The sequence below is a fragment of the Bufo bufo genome, chromosome 2, assembly GCF_905171765.1.
Source record: "Bufo bufo chromosome 2, aBufBuf1.1, whole genome shotgun sequence".
Taxonomy (NCBI): domain Eukaryota; kingdom Metazoa; phylum Chordata; class Amphibia; order Anura; family Bufonidae; genus Bufo; species Bufo bufo.
Window position 1 is genome coordinate 787,301,895 of NC_053390.1, and position 22,667 is coordinate 787,324,561.

Sequence of the window (22,667 nt, forward strand, 5' to 3'; positions counted from 1 at the left end):
AAAAAATAAAAATCGGACATCATACAGTACAGGACAATCTCTTTCTAACAAAGCTAGAACCAGCCCTGTACCTCACATGGATCCAGAGATCTCCACATTCATTGCTCTGCGAGATTTATATCAAGCTGACAGCAAGGGGAGTGTCTTTTCTACGGCAGCTCGGGAGGCGTGTCTCAGCTCTCCCTATCGCAGCTCGGGAGGCGTGTCTCAGCTCTCCCTATCGCAGCTCGGGAGGCGTGTCTCAGCTCTCCCTATCGCAGCTCGGGAGGCGTGTCTCAGCTCTCCCTATCGCAGCTCGGGAGGCGTGTCTCAGCTCTCCCTATCACAGCTCAGGAGGCGTGTCTCAGCTCTCCCTATCGCAGCTCGGGAGGCGTGTCTCAGCTCTCCCTATCGCAGCTCGGGAGGCGTGTCTCAGCTCTCCCTATCGCAGCTCGGGAGGCGTGTCTCAGCTCTCCCTATCACAGCTCGGGAGGCGTGTCTCAGCTCTCCCTATCACAGCTCGGGAGGCAGTTGAAGGATTAAACTGAGCATGTGCGGCCATCTCAGTGAGCAGGACAAAGAAATCAGAAAAAAAATAACGGCAGGTGGCGCTATACAGATACATTTTATTGAATAACTCAGAGGCTATGCTAAATTTTTAATTATATGCAATTACAAAAGAATTCAGTTTCAGGTGCTGGTTTGAAAAATGTAGAATAATTTTTTGTGGGGCAACTACTTTAACCACCTCCCGACCGCCTAACGCACGGATGCGTCCGGAAGGTGGTTGATTCATTCCTCCTGGACGCATCCGTGCGTCATCTCGCGAGACGCGAGATTTCCTGTGAACGCGCGCACACAGGCGCGCGCGCTCACAGGAACGGAAGGTAAGAGAGTTGATCTCCAGCCTGCCAGCGGCGATCGTTCGCTGGCAGGCTGGAGATGTGATTTTTTTAACCCCTAACAGGTATATTAGACGCTGTTTTGATAACAGCGTCTAATATACCTGCTACCTGGTCCTCTGGTGGTCCCCTTTGTTTGGATCGACCACCAGAGGACACAGGTAGCTCAGTAAAGTAGCACCAAGCACCACTACACTACACTACACCCCCCCCCGTCACTTATTAACCCCTTATTAGCACCTGATCACCCCATATAGACTCCCTGATCACCCCCCTGTCATTGATTACCCCCCTGTCATTGATCAACCCCCTGTAAAGCTCCATTCAGACGTCCGCATGATTTTTACGGATCCACTGATAGATGGATCGGATCCGCAAAACGCATCCGGACGTCTGAATGAAGCCTTACAGGGGCGTGATCAATGACTGTGGTTATCACCCCATATAGACTCCCTGATCACCCCCCTGTCATTGATTACACCCCTGTCATTGATTTCCCCCCTGTAAAGCTCCATTCAGACGTCCGCATGATTTTTACGGATCCACTGATAGATGGATCGGATCCGCAAAACGCATCCGGACGTCTGAATGAAGCCTTACAGGGGCGTGATCAATGACTGTGGTTATCACCCCATATAGACTCCCTGATCACCCCCCTGTCATTGATCACACCCCTGTCATTGATCACCCCCCTGTAAAGCTCCATTCAGACGTCCGCATGATTTTTACGGATGCACTGATAGATGGATCGGATCCGCAAAACGCATCCGGACGTCTGAATGAAGCCTTACAGGGGCATGATCAATGACTGTGGTGATCACCCCATATAGACTCCCTGATCACCCCCCTGTAAAGCTCCATTCAGATGTCCGCATGATTTTTACGGATGCACTGATAGATGGATCCGATCCGCAAAACGCATCCGGACGTCTGAATGAAGCCTTACAGGGGCGTGATCAATGACTGTGGTTATCACCCCATATAGACTCCCTGATCACCCCCCTGTCATTGATTACACCCCTGTCATTGATCAACCCCCTGTAAAGCTCCATTCAGATGTCCGCATGATTTTTACGGATGCACTGATAGATGGATCGGATCCGCAAAACGCATCCGGACGTCTGAATGAAGCCTTACAGGGGCGTGATCAATGACTGTGGTTATCACCCCTGTCATTGATTACACCCCTGTCATTGATCAACCCCCTGTAAAGCTCCATTCAGATGTCCGCATGATTTTTACGGATGCACTGATAGATGGATCCGATCCGCAAAACGCATCCGGACGTCTGAATGAAGCCTTACAGGGGCATGATCAATGACTGTGGTGATCACCCCATATAGACTCCCTGATCACCCCCCTGTAAAGCTCCATTCAGATGTCCGCATGATTTTTACGGATGCACTAATAGATGGATCCGATCCGCAAAACGCATCCGGACGTCTGAATGAAGCCTTACAGGGGCGTGATCAATGACTGTGGTGATCACCCCATATAGACTCCCTGATCACCCCCCTGTCATTGATTACACCCCTGTAAAGCTCCATTCAGACGTCCGCATGATTTTTACGGATCCACTGATAGATGGATCGGATCCGCAAAACGCATCCGGACGTCTGAATGAAGCCTTACAGGGGCATGATCAATGACTGTGGTGATCACCCCATATAGACTCCCTGATCACCCCCCTGTCATTGATCACCCCCCCTGTCATTGATCACCCCCCCTGTCATTGATCACCCCCCCTGTCATTGATCACCCCCCCTGTCATTGATCACCCCCCCTGTCATTGATCACCCCCCTGTCATTGATCACCCCCCCTGTCATTGATCACCCCCCCTGTCATTGATCACCCCCCCTGTCATTGATCACCCCCCCTGTCATTGATCACCCCCCTGTCATTGATCACCCCTCTGTAAGGCTCCATTCAGACATTTTTTTGGCCCAAGTTAGCGGAATTATTTTTTTTTTTTCTTACAAAGTCTCATATTCCACTAACTTGTGTCAAAAAATAAAATCTCACATGAACTCATCATACCCCTCACGGAATCCAAATGCGTAAAATTTTTTAGACATTTATATTCCAGACTTCTTCTCACGCTTTAGGGCCCCTAGAATGCCAGGGCAGTATAAATACCCCACATGTGACCCCATTTCGGAAAGAAGACACCCCCAGGTATTCCGTGAGGGGCATATTGAGTCCATGAAAGATTGAAATTTTTGTCCCAAGTTAGCGGAACGGGAGACTTTGTGAGAAAAAAATTAAAAATATCAATTTCCGCTAACTTGTGCCAAAAATTTTTTTTTTCTATGAACTCGCCATGCCCCTCATTGAATACCTTGGGGTGTCTTCTTTCCAAAATGGGGTCACATGTGGGGTATTTATACTGCCCTGGCATTCTAGGGGCCCCAAAGCGTGAGAAGAAGTCTGGTATCCAAATGTCTAAAAATGCCCTCCTAAAAGGAATTTGGGCACCTTTGCGCATCTAGGCTGCAAAAAAGTGTCACACATCTGGTATCGCCGTACTCAGGAGAAGTTGGGGAATGTGTTTTGGGGTGTCATTTTACATATACCCATGCTGGGTGAGAGAAATATCTTGGTCAAATGCCAACTTTGTATAAAAAAATGGGAAAAGTTGTCTTTTGCCAAGATATTTCTCTCACCCAGCAAGGGTATATGTAAAATGACACCCCAAAACACATTCCCCAACTTCTCCTGAATACGGCGATACCACATGTGTGACACTTTTTTGCAGCCTAGGTGGGCAAAGGGGCCCATATTCCAAAGAGCACCTTTAGGATTTCACAGGTCATTTACCTACTTACCACACATTAGGGCCCCTGGAAAATGCCAGGGCAGTATAACTACCCCACAAGTGACCCCATTTTGGAAAGAAGACACCCCAAGGTATTCCGTGAGGGGCATGGCGAGTTCCTAGAATTTTTTATTTTTTGTCACAAGTTAGTGGAAAATGCTGATTTTTTTTTTTTTTTTTTTTTTTTTATACAAAGTCTCATATTCCACTAACTTGTGACAAAAAATAAAAACTTCCATGAACTCACTATGTCCATCAGCGAATACCTTGGGGTGTCTTCTTTCCAAAATGGGGTCACTTGTGGGGTAGTTATACTGCCCTGGCATTCTAGTGGCCCAAATGTGTGGTAAGGAGTTTGAAATCAAATTCTGTAATAAATGACCTGTGAAATCCGAAAGGTGCTCTTTGGAATATGGGCCCCTTTGCCCACCTAGGCTGCAAAAAAGTGTCACACATCTGGTATCTCCGTACTCAGGAGAAGGTGGGGAATGTGTTTTGGGGTGTCATTTTACATATACCCCTGCTGGGTGAGAGAAATATCTTGGCAAAAGACAACTTTTCCCATTTTTTTATACAAAGTTGGCATTTGACCAAGATATTTCTCTCACCCAGCATGGGTATATGTAAAAAGACACCCCAAAACACATTCCCCAACTTCTACTGAATACGGAGATACCAGATGTGTGACACTTTTTTGCAGCCTAGGTGGGCAAAGGGGCCCATATTCCAAAGAGCACCTTTCGGATTTCACAGGTCAATTTTTACAGAATTTGATTTCAAACTCCTTACCACACATTTGGGCCCCTAGAATGCCAGGGCAGTATAACTACCCCACAAGTGACCCCATTTTGGAAAGAAGAGACCCCAAGGTATTCGCTGATGGGCATAGTGAGTTCATGGAAGTTTTTATTTTTTGTCACAAGTTAGTGGAATATGAGACTTTGTATGAAAAAAAAAAAAAAAAAAAAAAATCATCATTTTCCACTAACTTGTGACAAAAAATAAAAAATTCTAGGAACTCGCCATGCCCCTCACGGAATACCTTGGGGTGTCTTCTTTCCAAAATGGGGTCACTTGTGGGGTAGTTATACTGCCCTGGCATTCTAGGGGCCCAAATGTGTGGTAAGGAGTTTGAAATCAAATTCAGTAAAAAATGACGAGTGAAATCCGAAAGGTGCTCTTTGGAATATGGGCCCCTTTGCCCACCTAGGCTGCAAAAAAGTGTCACACATCTGGTATCTCCGTACTCAGGAGAAGGTGGGGAATGTGTTTTGGGGTGTCATTTTATATATACCCATGCTGGGTGAGAGAAATATCTTGGCAAAAGACAACTTTTCCCATTTTTTTATACAAAGTTGTCATTTGACCAAGATATTTATCTCACCCAGCATGGGTATATGTAAAAAGACACCCCAAAACACATTCCTCAACTTCTCCTGAGTACGGCAATACCAGATGTGTGACACTTTTTTGCAGCCTAGGTGGGCAAAGGGGCCCATATTCCAAAGAGCACCTTTCGGATTTCACAGGTCATTTTTTACTGAATTTGATTTCAAACTCCTTACCACACATTTGGGCCCCTAGAATGCCAGGGCAGTATAACTACCCCACAAGTGACCCCATTTTGGAAAGAAGAGACCCCAAGGTATTTCGTGATGGGCATAGTGAGTTCATAGAACTTTTTATTTTTTGTCACAAGTTAGTGGAATATGAGACTTTGTAAAAAAAAAAAAAAAAAAAAAAAAATCATCATTTTCCGCTAACTTGTGACAAAAAATAAAAAGTTCTATGAACTCACTATGCCCATCAGCGAATACCTTAGGGTGTGTACTTTCAGAAATGGGGTCATTTGTGGGGTGTTTGTACTGTCTGGGCATTGTAGAACCTCAGGAAACATGACAGGTGCTCAGAAAGTCAGAGCTGCTTCAAAAAGCGGAAATTCACATTTTTGTACCATAGTTTGTAAACGCTATAACTTTTACCCAAACCATTTTTTTTCTACCCAAACATTTTTTTTTTATCAAAGACATGTAGAACTATAAATTTAGAGCAAAATTTCTATATGGATGTCGTTTTTTTTGCAAAATTTTACAACTGAAAGTGAAAAATGTCATTTTTTTGCAAAAAAATCGTTAAATTTCGATTAATAACAAAAAAAGTAAAAATGTCAGCAGCAATGAAATACCACCAAATGAAAGCTCTATTAGTGAGAAGAAAAGGAGGTAGAATTCATTTGGGTGGTAAGTTGCATGACCGAGCAATAAACGGTGAAAGTAGTGTAGGTCAGAAGTGTAAAAAGTGGCCTGGTCTTTCAGGGTGTTTAAGCACTGGGGGCTGAGGTGGTTAAAGTAAAAAAAAACAACAACAAAAAAAACACACTCACCTGCGCATATGGCTGCATTTTGGTTCCCGCCTTGTAAACTTCAGGAGGGTGTCACTTGCGCTACTGCAGCCATTCACTGGCCTCGGCGATGGTGATGTGTCCCAGCAGTGATCTCCTCTGAGGCCAGTGAATGGGCGCGGCGGCACATGGGACCCTATTTTACATACCAGGGACTGGAAGATACACGGAATGGAGCAAGCAGATGAATACATTTTTTTTAACTTTAGGTACAGTTCTGTCCAGGGCCAACATTAAATGGAATTTGAGGCTGGGATACTCCCTTAATATGAAGATATATGGTGGTCACAAGCCTCGGGTGCCAGGGTTTCTGCAGCGCCCTACTCTTGCGGCCCATTACTTGCACTGCACTTTTATGCACTGTCTATTGCTTCCTGCATTAACCCTTCATATTTTCCTAGAATGTGACTTTTCCCCCTTACTTTAGAGAGCAATTTTCAGCTGCGGTGTTCGAGGCCTAGTTAAAGGGGACATGATTGGCAAACCAATTAAATAGCATTTTCTATGAAGTGGAGCAGTTAGCTGGAGTGTACAGAGGTCACTTACCTATGTTTCATAGGTCTCGTGTTTGATATAAGCAGTGTCGTATACCTTTTCCGGGTATGCGTCAGTCTATTCATTTCTTTGCTGGTTTACGTAGGGATCTGCTTGACATAAATGGCCCCTTTTTCTCTTTAATAGGTGTAGGATTCTGTGCTGACTAACTTCATAACGATGTTTAGAGCTAGAAAGTGATACAAACTCCACCACCACTAGGGGGAGCTCAGGAGCTTTCCGCAGACTGTCCGTACATAGAACTCCTAAGCTCCCCCTAGTGGTGGCTGTAAGCAGCAACATTTTACAGCTTCTACATTTTTTGGCTGTGCAAGGGATTCAGACTTGTGTGTTGGAAAATAAATGGTGTGAAAGTACAGTGACCATTTAAAGTGAATGGGATAAGTGTTGTAGTAACCAGCTTTGCCCACCGGACTGGAGCTACTCCCAAACAGGTGAACCATTCTGATATTGATCTTGAGGATACACCATCCATATCAAAATCCTGGAAACGCCTTTAAAGGGGGTTAGCCGAGAATTAGATATTGATTGTCTATCTTCAGGATAGGTCATTAGTATGAGACCGGCAGGGGTCCGACCCCGGCACCGCCACCAGCTGTTTAAAGAGGCCACTGTACTCACTGCCACTCTATAGCCTCAGAGCTTGCCAAGCACAGCGCCGTCCATTGGATAGTGGGTGTGCTTAGTATTGCAGCTCGGCCCCATTCACTTGAATGGGACTGAGCTGCACCTAGGCCATGTGACAAATGAACGTGATGTCAAAAGCCTAGGAAGAGACCCAAGCGAGCGCCCACAGAGTGCTGTGGCCCCTTTGAACGACTGAGGTGTCTGGATATCCCATAAATGTCTGATAGGTGAGGCTACCGTGAGGTTTTTTAGAAGTCCCCTGGAAGTGAATGAAGAGAGAAACAATAGTTGTAAACTTGCTGTATGGTTTCTATGTTTCCTACTAGGCATGAGTTGTCAGAAAAGGTACAACCTCATTTAAAGGGGTCGTTCGGATGGGGGCGGGTATTATTACCAAGTCATTATCTGAGGCGGACATTTTCGTGTGTTGAGAGAGGAACCATTTTAGCTCCTGGACAATTCCCCTTAAAGGGAATGTATCATCAGATAAGCTCCTATTGATTAGCTTTTTATGTTAAGCCTACAGTATATTTAAAGGGAACCTGTCACCATGAAAGTGCAGTGTAATCTGCAGGCAGCATGTTATCGAGCAGGAGGAGCTGAGCAGATTGGTATATTTGTGGGAAAAGATTCTGTAAAATGTTCCATTTATTAATTCAAAATTTGCTACGGTTAGGAGTCATGTGGGCGGTTATAGTGTTAGCAGTCGATCGCTGATAGCACCGCCCACATGACTCCTAAGCATCGAAAGAGCCGGGATATAACGGAACAAAATATAAGTCGTACTGAATTATTTCCCATAACACTATATATCAATCTGCTCCGCTCCTCCTGCTCTATAACTTGCTGCCTGCAGACTGCACTGCATTTTCATGGTATTTATTTTATTTTTATAATTTAATTAATTTTCTGTGTCACTATCTAGAATAATAAAAAAATATATATCCTGAAATCCTATAAGAATCACTGACCACTGAGCCTCACAATTGCCCGACCATTCCTGTTCTGTAGAGATCACTATTCAGCAGTTGTCTCATTATCTTCAATGGTAGGATTACAATGAGGGGAGAGAGAGGGGGATGTGTGAGAGAGAGAGGGGGATGTGTGTGAGAGAGAGGGGGATGTGTGTGTGAGAGAGGGGGATGTGTGTGTGAGAGAGGGGGATGTGTGTGAGAGAGAGGGGGATGTGTGTGAGAGAGAGGGGGATGTGTGAGAGAGAGAGAGGGGGATGTGTGAGAGAGAGAGAGGGGGATGTGTGAGAGAGAGAGAGGGGGATGTGTGAGAGAGAGAGAGGGGGATGTGTGAGAGAGAGAGAGGGGGATGTGTGAGAGAGAGAGAGGGGGATGTGTGAGAGAGAGAGAGGGGGATGTGTGAGAGAGAGAGAGGGGGATGTGTGAGAGAGAGAGAGGGGGATGTGTGAGAGAGAGAGAGGGGGATGTGTGAGAGAGAGAGAGGGGGATGTGTGAGAGAGAGAGAGGGGGATGTGTGAGAGAGAGAGAGGGGGATGTGTGAGAGAGAGAGAGGGGGATGTGTGAGAGAGAGAGAGGGGGATGTGTGAGAGAGAGAGAGGGGGATGTGTGAGAGAGAGAGAGGGGGATGTGTGAGAGAGAGAGAGGGGGATGTGTGAGAGAGAGAGAGGGGGATGTGTGAGAGAGAGAGAGAGAGGGGGATGTGTGAGAGAGAGAGAGAGGGGGATGTGTGAGAGAGAGAGAGAGAGGGGGATGTGTGAGAGAGAGAGAGAGAGGGGGATGTGTGAGAGAGAGAGAGAGAGGGGGATGTGTGAGAGAGAGAGAGGGGGATGTGTGAGAGAGAGAGAGGGGGATGTGTGAGAGAGAGAGAGGGGGATGTGTGAGAGAGAGAGAGGGGGATGTGTGAGAGAGAGAGAGGGGGATGTGTGAGAGAGAGGAGGGGGATGTGTGAGAGAGAGAGAGGAGGGGGATGTGTGAGAGAGAGAGAGAGGGGGATGTGTGAGAGAGAGAGAGAGAGGGGGATGTGTGAGAGAGAGAGAGAGAGAGGGGGATGTGTGAGAGAGAGAGAGAGAGGGGGATGTGTGAGAGAGAGAGAGAGAGGGGGATGTGTGAGAGAGAGGGAGGGGGATGTGATCTAGAGAGCGATCCACCATTCACAATAGCAGATGTCATGGCTGATCTACTCCCCTCCTTGTACAGTGACCTCTGCTCCGGTCGCAGAGCGTGCCCACAGATCTGTTCCCTAGAAGTCTAGTCCTCTCCAGACTACGGATTCCTATGGTCATGTGACTGCTCTAAAGCAAATCTCTAAATGCTGTTAAACAGAAGCACAGGCAAGGTAACTACCCCCATAATCGTGTAAAGAAAGCAGAATAAAAAAAAATGTACAGCCAAAACATAAAAAGATGTTAAGAAGAAAGAATTTGGTTTAGAATATCGCCGAGGAGTGAAAGAGGTTCTGCAGCAGATCTCGGCGCGTCTCTTCCTGACCCTGCAGTAAATGCAGCCAGTCACCCGCGGCCTCTAATCTACAGCGTTGTCACTGTTTAGTGTGGATTACCACATGGCAGCTTGCCACCGCCGACTGTGTTATTGACCCCGTGGACCGCAGTTCACACGGCTTTATTGTGCTCTGTGACCTGCTGCTTCAAGGTCTCGTATGTGTTGCAGCTGAATAAAAAGCCGGGCGTTCCTGGAGCCCGCGGATCGGAGTGATGTGAATCATTCTTCTAGGTGCCAAGGAAGCGTGCTTCACTTAACTAATGGAATCAAAGGTCCTGTCGTCATTGCTTCCGATGTCGTGCAGCACCTTTTGTTCTGCCAGGCTCTTTGTTTGGGCATTTGAAGCGCTCAATGCCACATCGGCCGGCTCCCACCTTGTAGGTAAGGCTACTTTCACACTCACGTTTTGGCTTTCGGTTTGTGAGATCCATTCAGGGCTCTCACAAGCGTCCAAAACGGATCAGTTTGCATTCTGAATGGAAAAGGATCCGCTCAGAATGCATCAGTTCAGTCTCCATTCCGCTTTGGAGGAGGACACCAAAACGGATCCGTCTTGGCAATGTGAAAGATAATACAAATGGATCCGTTCTGAACCGATGCAGACAGTTGCATTATCTGAACGGATCCGTCCATGACGGATACGCACAAAACGCGAGTGTGAAAGCAGCCTTAACCGTACGTGCGCTCGCGGCAGTGTAAAGGATTTATTCCTGGAGTTCAGGAATTGCTAGATGCTGTAACCCCTTGTGAGCTGGTAGTCTCTGCCCAGCACTGGGAAGATGCGTCTCGAGTCTTGATTATGGGTCACACAGTAACCAAAAAATAAACTGAATACATAAAATGGTTAAAGGCGTTGTCCACTTTCTTGTTACTGTTGACCAATGTGCTTGTAAGGTGACTATATGGCAGTTACCAATATAGCCTGTGTTGAAAATACGGCCCTGCACATCGTACTTCATGTTAATGGTAACTTTAAGTCAATATGTTTTACCTTTTTTATTTATTTACAAAAACTTGCTCTTTTCTAAATTAGAATTTTCTCTGCTTTTAAGACAGATAGTGAGACCTCACAAAATAGTTATAACCGTTTCTCATGTACAGTGCTGCCCATAATTATTCATACCCCAGGCAAATTTTGACTTAAAGTTACTTTTATTCAACCAGCAAGTAATTTTTTTGGGACGGGAAATGACATAGGTGTCTCTTAAAAGATAATAAGACGATGTACAAGAGGCATTATTGTGGGAAAAAAACATTTCTCAGCTTTTATTTACATTTGAGCAAAAAATACAAGATGTTCTGCACTGTGGAAAATCTCAGAGGACGTGGTCGGAAGCCAAAAGTGACACCTGTGCTGGCCAGGAGGATAGTTAGAGAGGTGAAAAAGAATCCAAGGACCACCACCAAGGCCATCCTGGTGAATCTGGGCTCTGCTGGTGGCAATGTCTCAAGGCAGACAATCCAACGGACACTGCACACTGCAGACCATGGAGGACGTCACTTCTCCAGATAAGGCACACAAAAGATCGCTTGGCCTTTGCAAAAGCTCATCTGGACAAAGAAGAAGACTTCTGGTCTTCTGTGTTATGGTCAGATGAAACAAAAATTGAATTGTTTGGTCACAATGATGTTTCCTTCATTTGGCGTAAAAAGGAGAAGCCTTCAACCCAAAGAACACCATCCCCACTGTCAAACATGGTGGTGGGAACCTAATGCTTTGGGGGTGTTTTTCAGCCAATGGACCAGGGAACCAAATCACAGTAAAAGGCACCATGAAAAAAGAGCAAAACATGAGGATTCTCAACGACAACATCAGGCAGTCTGCAGAGAAATTTGGCCTTGGGCACCAGTGGACATTTCAGCACGACAATGACCCAGAACACACAGCAAAAGTGGTGAAGAAATGGTTAGCAGACAACAACATTAACGTTTTGGAGAGGCCCAGCCAGAGTCCAGACTTGGATCCAATTGAGAATCTGTGGAGGGAGCTAAAGATCAGGGTGATGGCAAGAAGACCCTCCAACCTGAAAGATTGCTGTAATAGCCAATAAAGGCTTTTCTATTGATTATTGAGAAGGGTGTGAATAATTTTGGACTGGACACTTTTTGCTCAAATGTAAATAAAAGCTGAGAAATGTTTTTTTCCCCCACAATAATGCCTCTTGTACATCGTCTTATTATCTTTTGGGAGACACCTATGTTATTTCCTGTCAAACAATTACTTGCAGGTTGAATAAAAGTAGTAATTTTTTAGGACGTTAAGAAGGTTTAGAATTCCGTTATGGTCCGTGGTATCGGAATCCATAACGCAATTCAGCACATACCCAAACTTACAAAACGGAATTTCGCTCATTATTACCGGTCTTCTGGATAGGTCATCATCAGTATCTGATCGAGAGGGTCTGACATTCAATGGGGCTGAGCTATGCCTAGGTCACTGGCCTAGCGAAAGCTGCAAGAACACAGAGGCGCTACTGGGAGCTCCGGTGCCTTCTGAAACAACTTTTCGGCGGGGGACCCGGGTGTCGGACCTCCACTGTTCAGATATAGGTCATCAGTTAAAACGTCTCTGAAAAAACCCTTTTAAGGGTCACGGATGAAGAGAATGGCTTGACGCCCCGTCCCCACGCTTGGCATTTTTCTCCTTTGTTTCCGTCTCTCCTCCAGTGTAACTGCTTCATTCTGATGGGTGTCAGAATCTGTCACGTCGAACCGAAATAGAAATGTGTTCATGTAAATGATTTCACACCTGCGGCAGGATGAAAATGGTTAAACTGGGACTGACAGCTCTGTTGTAAAGTGAGAATATGTATGCAGTCGTGTATCTGACAGACGTCTCAAGGCGTTAGCACAATGCAGTCCCCTACTCGGCTTGGTTTACAGAGACTTTTCTTGTAAATAAAGGTGCAATGCTAAAATGTTGTTACACCGCATACACAATGCCGGAAGAACCACCAAATCCTCACTTGCGGCTCTTCTATATTTCCTGCATGCAGGCGTATTTGGCTAGAAAGCATTTTTGCTGTATGATTTTTATAAAAAAATAAATAAATTTGCACCACTTGGTTTCTGCAGCTTCTATGCATTACAGTGTATTGCAGGCTGCAGAGTGCCATTCACAGAGAAATCCATCAGAGAGCTAATGTGACGGCTCGGACTCCAGACTCTCCCTTTCCTCTCCTGAATGATCTTCTAAGTCAGGGATCAGCAACTCTTGCTGCTGTGAAAGCAGTACTCCCAGCGTGCGCACTTACTAATTTGTTCTTGTAACTCCCATAGAAGTGAAAGGAGGATTGTGGGAGTTGTAGTTTCAGCACAGCTGGAGGCTGCTGATCCCTGTTCTAAGCTGATTTTGTGACCACATCAATATTCAACTTGCAGTACCAAGCACAGCCACTATCCAGTTGATGGCACTGTGCTTGATAAGCTGCGAGGAGGCCGCCGGGCTCACCAGAGCTCCGCAGCCTCCTCAAACAGCTGATCAGATACTGATGAGCAGGGAATTGTCAGGAAGACACAGTTCATCCGAAGTCGATTCGCTCATCCCTAGTTATGATTCTTTTTCCTAATATGTAAATTGGGACTTTGGTGCAATGAGGGCGTCCCCATTGCTCTTGTTGAGCCCAAGCTCTGCTCCTTTCTGTGGTCAGCCCCTCCCTGGCTGCTTTGACACTGCCTGTCCTGTCCAGGAGGAGCTGGCCATAGGAAAGACTGAAACTTGGGTGCAACGAGAGCAAAGGTGATATCCTCGTTGCACCAAAGGCAAAAGTAACGTAACCCGGGAACGAAGCCTCAGATCAACATAAGAAAAACAGTGCTTAAAACAGTTGAACCACAGCTGTGTGTACATTCATATAGTATGATGGGGAGGTCGCTGGTGACAGATTCCCTCAGAAATCTGTAACACAGAAAAAAACTTCAATTTCCTTCTTCAAGCTAAAAACACAACAAAGTAAGTCTGCCCTTGAAGAAACAGTAATTTTAGCATCTCTTCCCTTTGTGTGGTTTCCTTCAGTTTCACCACAAGCCTTGATTATTGTAATGATCCTTTCTTGCAAGAAGTTGCAAAATCTTTCACGTTGGTGAACCAGTCCTTACCGAAAGTAGGCGACCAGCTGACTTCTTTCCTGAAAGCAGTAGATATTGTATGACCGTCCTCTACGTGCTTCACTCTCGGACATTAGACCATTGCTTGAGACCAGATATACCGGTGCCTAACAACACAGTGGATGACTGTACTGACAATTACAACACTACCGTAGAAAGACCCTTCATACTGAGACCTCTTGAAGGGGTTGTTTCATTGTATTCGGACCCTTTACTTAGGACTTAGTTGAAGCCCCTTTGGCAGCGATTACAGCCTCCAGTCTTCTTGGGAATGATGCCACAAGGTCGGCACACCTGGATTTGGGGACTTTCTGCCGTTCTTCTCTGCAGATCCTCTCAAGCTCTGTCAGGTTGGATGGGGATCGTTGGTAGACAGCCATTTTCAGGTCTAAATTAGGTTCACGTCAGGGCCCTGGCTGGGCCACTCAACGACATTCACAGAGTTGTCCCTAAGACAATCCTGTGTTGTCTTGGCTGTGTCTTTAGGGTCATTGTCTTTTTGGAAGGTGAACCCTTCAGCCCAGTCTGAGGTCCAGAGCACTATGCATCAGGCTTTCATTAAGAATTCTCTATACTTTTCTCCATTCAGCTTTCCCTCAACCCTCACCAGTCTTTCTGTCCCAGCCAATGAGAAACACCCCACAGTATGATGCTGCCACCACCATGGTTTTCATGGTATGAATGGTATTGGGCAAAAAGTTTTATGTTGGTTAGTCCTTCGTTTTTTTTTTTTTGCCAACTTTCATTCTTTCTGGTTGCTCTGCCATGAAGCCCAGATTGGTGAAGTGCTGCAGTGATGGTTGACCTTCTCAAAGCTTCTCCCATCTGCACACAAAATCTATGGGGTCAGCTAGACTGACCATTGTGTTCTTGGTCACCTCTCTTAGGCTAGGACTACACAGTAACGTGTCATGTGAAATCTTTTTGTAATGATAGTAAATGGTGTTGCACTGTGACATACTGCGACGCGACAGTTGCAATGAAATCTAACTTGGATGGATTTTTTGCAACTGTCGTGTCGTAGTCACAGCATGCTGTTACACCATTGACTATCATTATGAAAAATTGGGCGCAACACATGTCGCTATGTAGCCCTAGACTTACCAATGCCCTTGTCACCCCCTGATCAGTGTGGAGGAGTGACCAGCTCTAGGAAGAGTCTTGGTTGTTTCAAACTTCTTCAATTTAAGACTTAAGGAGGCCACTGTGCTTTTTTGAATGTTCAGTGCAGCAGAAGTTTTTTTGTCCCCTTCTGTGCTTTCACACAATCCTGTCTCTGAGCTCTACAGGCAGTTCTTTGCTCCTCATGGCTTCGTTTTTGCTCTGATATGCATTGTCAGCTGGGAGACCTTATATAGACAGGGCTGCATCTTTCCAAATGATGTCCAATCAACTAAATTTACCACAGGTGACTCCAGTCAAGGCGTAGAGACATCTCAAAGATGATCAAGAGAAATGGGCGAGCCCCCCAGAGCTAAACTTCAAGTGTCCTAGCTAAAGGCCTGAATACTTATGGCCATGCAAAATCTTATTTTTAAAATTTTTATCAATTTGCAAGCCACAAGGCCCCAACATAACAAAATGTGAAAAAAATAAAAGGGTCTGAAGGCTTTCCGAATGCCCTGTAGAACTACATCGTACAGTGTCCGCATATATCACTGTCTTCAATCAGAGAAGTTTTCCAGTTTGTTCTTTGTTCTAAAATTTGACATTATACTTATATCTCCAGAACCACGTAAGGCTGCATTTGCTTTTCTTGCTTGTTCATTTAAAGTAAATCCTCGAAGTATGCAACCATATGACCTACTGTTTCATACATCACCTCTAGTCTCCTGTGTAAAAATTGGGTCAAGGAGAAGCCTTTGTATAAATTAGGGGAATTCCCCGACATGTACGCTGAACATAGCCTCTAGATGGGATTTATTTTATTTTATATAATTGTATTTTTATTGAAATACAACATTACAAGTCTATTTTAACTGTATGCACAATTGTACAAATCAAAGTGAACAGACAGAGAATACAAGGTATTCGGCAAAAGAACATGTAGTATAACATCAGATGATATAGGTCAGAGATTTTAGAGGGGTCAGATCACTTCCAGAAGTGGGCTATAAGGCAACGGGCTGCAGTCAGTACTTGTATTAACAGTTTAAGTGAGTGTTTCCTTATATGTTTTGGGGTTATATTAAGTAGGAAGGATATGGGGTCAGGAGGTATGCTGCAACCAAAAAATCACTCAAAAGAGCGCTGACTATGGACCAAAAGGTGCGTATCAAGGAGCAGTCCCAGAAAATGTGGTGCAGCGTTCCCTCAGTTGTCCCACATCTCCAACAAACCTCCGTGACTACAGGATTCAATCTATAGAGAAGATCAGGAGTATGATACCAATACATTAAGATCTTATACTGGTTCTCTTGACAGAGAACTGACAGTGAAGACTTCGCTGCTCTTCTCCATATGAGTCGCCACAGCACATCTGGTAAAGATCTCCCCAAGTATTCCTCCCATCGGGCCATATAAGAGTGTATTTGAATTTGTTCCAGGGAGGGGGTCATCAGAATGGAGTAGATCTCAGATATTAACCCCTTTTATATGTACCCCTCTTCTACAAAGACGTTCAAATGTCGTTGGGAGAGAGACATTGGACCCTGAGAAGATAGATTGGGCAAATTGTCTGATCTGAACATAGAAATAATTGGTCGAAGAGGGAAGGCTATATTTGCTTTAAACAGCTGAGAAAGGTAATAGGTCCCTAGTGAATGGGTCTACAATATCTGCATAGCGAAAGACACCATGTTGAAACCATAGTCTCGTTGCTGAAGAGGTGAGACTCGCTAGGAGTAGTGGATAATATAAAAAAAGAAGTCATGGAAGAGTGGCGGGAGATCAAAGGGAATCTATTACTACAGGTCCTCCATATGGATTTAGTACAGGCCTTGAGTCCCAAAAGTTCCATTGATGATGACGCACTGTAGGGGCTAGTCCATAGCAAATAATTAGGGTGTATGGGAGCCATCCAGAGTCTCTCTATCTGCATCCAGATGGAATAAGGTTTCAGAGATGCCCAAGCTGTGATGCAACGTAACTGGGCTGCCCAGTAATACTTGATCAGGTCGGGTACTCACAGACCACCCTGAGTCCTGCCAGGTAGGAGTACAGACCTAGGGATCTTATGGCGTCTCTCAGCCCATATAAATCGAGGGAGCTGTGATTGAACAGATCTTAAATATCTAAGGGGAATCTGGACGGGTAAGGTCTCAAATAGGTATAGGATCTTGGGTAAAATTGTCATCTTTACCGCTGCAATGCCACCTAGAAAGGATATTGGGAGTGTTTGCCATTTGGCGAGGAGGTCCCTAATTTCTCTATGTTTGGGGAAATTAAGTTTGTAGAGGTCTGTGTAACGGGGGTAAGGGCTACACCCAAATATCGTAAGAAATCCTCCTTCCAATGGAAAGGGAAGTTTGCCCGGAGGGAGCACAGGGTCGCCTGTGGTATATTGAGGGGAAGGGCCTCAGTTTTATGGGTGTTGACCTTATACCCCGACAGTCGTCCAATCTCTTGTAATATGGAGTGGAGATTCGGGAGGGAGAGATGAAGTTTAGTGAAGGTGAGGAGGACATCGTCCGCATATAGTGAGAGCTTAAACTCTCTATTTCTGACCATAATACCCTTAACATCTGGGCAAGCCCTGATTTTAGCCGCTAGGGGTTCAATACACATTGCAAATAATAAGGGGGATAAGGGACATCCCTGTCTTGTCCCATTGACTATGTGTATAGGTCGAAACCTACTTGATCTTTATGGATCAATGAGGGGAGAAAAGCATTCAGACGAGATGCCAATATTTTTGTAAAAATCTTAAGATCCGAATTGAGTAATGCGATAGGCCTATAGTTTTGACAGTTGAGGGGGTCTTTTTCAGGTTTCGGGATTAACGTAAGATACGAGTGGGACATGGCAGTGGGCACCACATCACCTGATAGGAAGCGATTATAGAGATTTGTCATGTGGGGGATCAGTTCCATTTTAAAGATCTTGTAGTATTTTTAGGAAAAGCTGTCAGGCCCTGTGGACTTGGCCTCCGGCAAGTGGCAATTGCTTCCCAAACTTTGACCACAGTTACAGGGCCATTAAGGGCATTAATGTCTGTGGTCAATAGGGTGGGGAGGTTACAGGAGGCCAAGTATGTCTGCAATAAGCGTTCTCTGGTCCCTTCATTTGTGGGGAGGCCACTAGGCAAATTATAGAGGGCGGTATAGTAGTTCGAGAATCGCTCAGCAATTTCCTTAGGATCATAGTGGACCATCCCATCTGCTCCCTTAAGTGCACATGGGCCTGATTGTGGGGGGCGATTTCTTTGTTGCTTGGCTAACAATAGTTTATTGACCCTACCCATTGCTATCCTATGCAGGTGGGTTTGGGTGTCAACTCTGTGTTTAAGCGTGCGACGGGTAGGATAAGTAGTCATTGCCTCCTCCAAGTTGTGCAAGCGGGATTTCAGGGATTGTACCGTAGCTAATGAGTCTTTTTTTTTTTTTAATCTTGTGCCCAGGGCGATACAATGCCCTCTCATTACCGCCTTATGGGCCTCCCACAGGGAACGTACATCCCTCACCGACCCCTCATTAAGCTCCAAGTAAGACTTAAGATGACCACGCAGTTCTTCCCGTAACAATGGTCTCTTAAGAAGGGTGTCATTAAGAAGGCAATGGCATTGGCGGGCATGTCCCGAGCCAAGGTCAATTCTGACCATTTACAGGGGCATGGTCGGACCTAGTAATTTGACCCATAGTAGCTCCTTTCAGCACATGGAAGGTGGAGATGGTTCCAAAAAAGAAATCAATTCGGGTATGGGTGCCATGGGGAGCAGAGTAGAAGGAAAATGATCTGACTGTAGATGGGATTTGTAACCTGACACAACTACTGAGACAGGAGCAGCAGTAGTTGATTTGTAGGCGAAAGTGTGTGACTCGTAAAGTCATGAACACACTTTGAGGAGCTCGGAGGTAAGACATTTGACACCTCCTCATTCATCACTTCTCGTGTTCGGCTGGGAATGATGGATTCTTGAAGGATGGACACATAGTCCAAAGGATGCTATAAGGGAAAAAATAGCATCAGGTTATCTGTCCAAATACAACATATACGTAATGGTCAACGGAATAAGCCACTATTCACATCTGCAATTCTCAAATGAACATAAAATATCAATATCACATGTATTTTGGAGGAGATGCTAGCTACCTCCTTTTTCACAGATTTTCAACAATCGAGCTAAACTTTCCTTTTCCAACATGTTTTAATAAGAAGAAAGCTTCCTAAAATCTTGTACAGTATATGTCCCTGATGGGCAATAAACATTGGGTCATTGATACCGCAACCGTATTCTGAAGGTAGAGATTCAAAGATGTCTCAGTATAATGGAAGTGATTGAGTGGGTGGGTTTCCTCACCATGAATGGTTGGGTGACCAGTGGACAGGAAAAGCAGTCCTGTGAGAGCTAATATGGCTGACAGTGGTTGCTGCTTGTAGCTGATGCCTCCTGAGAAGGTCAGGAAGACAAGAAGTGGTTACTGCTCCAATTTACTCTACATAAGGGTTCCAGAGCGTGGTGACCGTTTTTCCTACTTTTAAAGGGGTGATCTTATCAGAGAAAACCCCCTTCAGACTGCAGCTGATTGCCCCCATGTCCTGGCATCCTGACAAAACGTTGATTTTTGCCAGGTGAGGCCTAGGCCGTTGCAGGGGAAATGTATTACGGATTAGTATCTCTCCATTCTGGCTCGTAGAGTAGGTTCCCGAACATGGAATCAAAACAGTCCATAATGTCCCTATGCATTAATGGAACGTATGGACAGAAAATGTCTTTGTCTGTGTGCTATAGGACGACCCCCGATTCAGACATCCATTTGATAAATGTACCCACCTGTCTGGCGACCCAGTCTCTTTAAAGGGGGTTGTCTCATCAGATTTCTGCACTGCATCAATCGGCTCAGGTCCAGCTTCCAGCAGCCGTGGCAAAATCTGAAGCCCCAGCCAAATTGACATAACTATGTGTGCACCAGAGCAGATACCGCTTTTACAGAGTGGCTCTCCATTCAAACCCATAGAGGGAATTCCATAGCGAAGTACCCCCTTCTAGGATTCGCATTAGGAGGCAACCATTTTAAAGGGGGTTGTCCAACCTATAAAACAATGTCCCTCAAGTCAGCAATTGTTACAGAATAATAAAAGAATGCATACTCACACATTTTATCCCCTGCGGCTCCGAACCTCCCACAACGGGGTTTAACTAAAGTGATGATGCGTCCAGATTCTCCTCCACATGACCACTGAAGCCAGTCACTGGCTTCAGCTGTCTCATATCATATACCACTGAAGCCAATATTTTATTATTTGATGACAATTTCTGGCTTGGGGGGAATTTTTTTAATGTCAGTAAAGCATGTGACTGATGAGTCAATTTTTATCCGCTGGGTAGTACACCATCATTGAGATAGCGGTGGTGGGTGCCCCGCTCCGATCTCCACTCCTCCATTAGATTCAGGACATCCGTGATGTTTACTTATAGGCAGCAGCAAAATAATGAATTGGCTGTGGAGAAAATGACAGCAACCGGGAGCCGCGTGCTCAGGAACCTTGGGATAGAAGTGGCTCTTCATGAATCATTGATTGGAATATTGTAGGTCTTCCAAGGAGACAGGATATCTGTCTGCATTTGCACAGGGAGGTGCTGAACCACACGGCATTGATGGTGCTGTACAGACCCGGAGATTGCAGCGTGTCCCGGTAATGTTCCTCATGAGGTTGCGTGCAGAATATTGTCTACCTCCAGGAATAAAACGTGCCATTGATTCATCATGTTCTATTTTTGTGAAGGCCGAGTCAGTCATTGATCTGCTGTGCTGCAGCAGGGAGGGAGTTAATGCGGCTGGTAAGCCGCATTAGGCAGGGTGTGGACCACACAGGAGATTTTAAGCTGTAGGGTTCGTCCACATGAAAAGAACATCTCAAGCTCCCTTCGCACCGTTGTCTCCACATCCTATGCCATTATTCCCATCTATACTTCTCATATATATTATATTGAAGTGATCTAGGGCTGAAATGATTACCCAGTGGTGGCACTGGGTGGAAGCTGATGGCACTGGGGGGGCAGCTTATGGCACTGGGTGGAAGCTGGTGTCACTGGGTGGAAGCTGGTGGCACTGAGGGGGCAGCTGGTGGCACTGGGGGGAGCCTGAAGACATGGGGGGGGGGGGGGCTGATGAGTTTTTATAAAGAAAAACATTATTTTAATTAGTTCTTTGTTATTAGAGTACTCGATTAATCGTTGGATTAGGCTAGTTTCACACCCGCCGGCAGGCTGTTCCGGCGGGTGAACAACCTGTCGCATCCGTCCTGCCGCTATTTCACGTGTGCACACGGACTGCCGGTCCATCGCCATTGACTATAATTGGGGCGGGGGTGGAGTTCCGGTGCCGGCACGGCAGCGCACAGCGAGAGGCAGCCGGACTAAAAGTACTTTTAGTCCGGCTGCCGTGCCGCCGCCGGAACTCCGCCCCAATTATAGTCAATGGGGACAGAGCGGCAGTCCGGAGGCACACATGAACTAGCGGCAGGACGGATTCGACAGGCTGTTCACCTGCCGGACTCCCCTGCCGCTAGTGTGAAAGTAGCCTTAATCGATAGAATACTCGATTACAAAAAATAGTTGAAAGCTGCAGCCCTAAAGTGATCCTACATTATTATGTTTGGGAATTCCACGAATAGCTCTCCCTAATATATGTATGCCATCAAATCCACTCCCTTTACATGTAGGAGCTTCCCGATGAGTATGGCACATGAAACCCATGGTGCAGTTCACATTTGGATTTTTTGCTGCATACACTGTTCTTGTCTGTTTTCCAGCCGAGGCTCATTGTTTCACCCAAATGGGACCAGAAAAAGGACTGATCCAAGCGGCATATGGATGTCCAGGTACGTCCATGTTTTGCCGATAGACATTGGAACAGCCACACCAATCCAATTAGAGTAAGCCATCATTCGATTGGTAGCAACCTGACTCTTGACCTCCCTCACAATCTTCTGTTTGAGGCATTCGGGTGAGCGCTTCAGCCTCGCCTTGGTCTACCTTAGTCTGTACTGGCTAACACTGTACTTTGAACATCACAGCTGTGGTGCAGGGTATTGTGGATGCACCGCTACTACTGAAAGTATAGCTTTGGCAGTACAGATCAAGTCTGGAGCAATGTAAATGGTGAAGAAACTGTAGCGCTCATCTGAGTACCGCGGCTTCTTCAAACAGCTGATAGCGGGGGTACCATGTTAGACCCCCACCATTTCGAAGTTGATGACCTATCCTGAGGACTAGAAAACTAGAAAACTTCTTTAATTTTACCGGCCACAGATAATCTTCTGGTCCCCACCCAAGGGATCCACCATTGTAGGTGTGAAAAGGTGCTTCAAGATCATATTCTTTCAATTCCTCTCACTGGGACCCATACATTTTTGCTATTCGGCATGGTAAGGGGTTTATCTGACAGACCCCGTCATAGTCAGCAGAGTTTCGCATCCATCAATTCTTTTTTGCATTTTTCTGTTTCTACACAGAGGGTTGTTTAAGGGAAATCTGGTTCATAATTTAAACTAGTGCAGAAGCAAAATGTGATGTCCATTGTAATCGTTCAGTGTTCAGTTCTGGACTTCATGCCAGGGGAAATTTAAATTTTTTTTTTTTTTTGTGATGGCACTTTTTCTTTATTTGCTTTTTGAGAAGAACATTCTGTGACTATTTTTCATCAAG

The 22,667-nt window shown here is 45.5% G+C and overlaps 1 protein-coding gene across 4 annotated transcripts in view; it reads left to right on the forward strand.

Annotated features, from left to right (window-relative positions):
• The window catches only part of ZFYVE28 (zinc finger FYVE-type containing 28), a 174,282-nt gene that overhangs the window by 16,102 nt on the left and 135,513 nt on the right, over positions 1-22,667 (forward strand). The window lies entirely within an intron of this gene.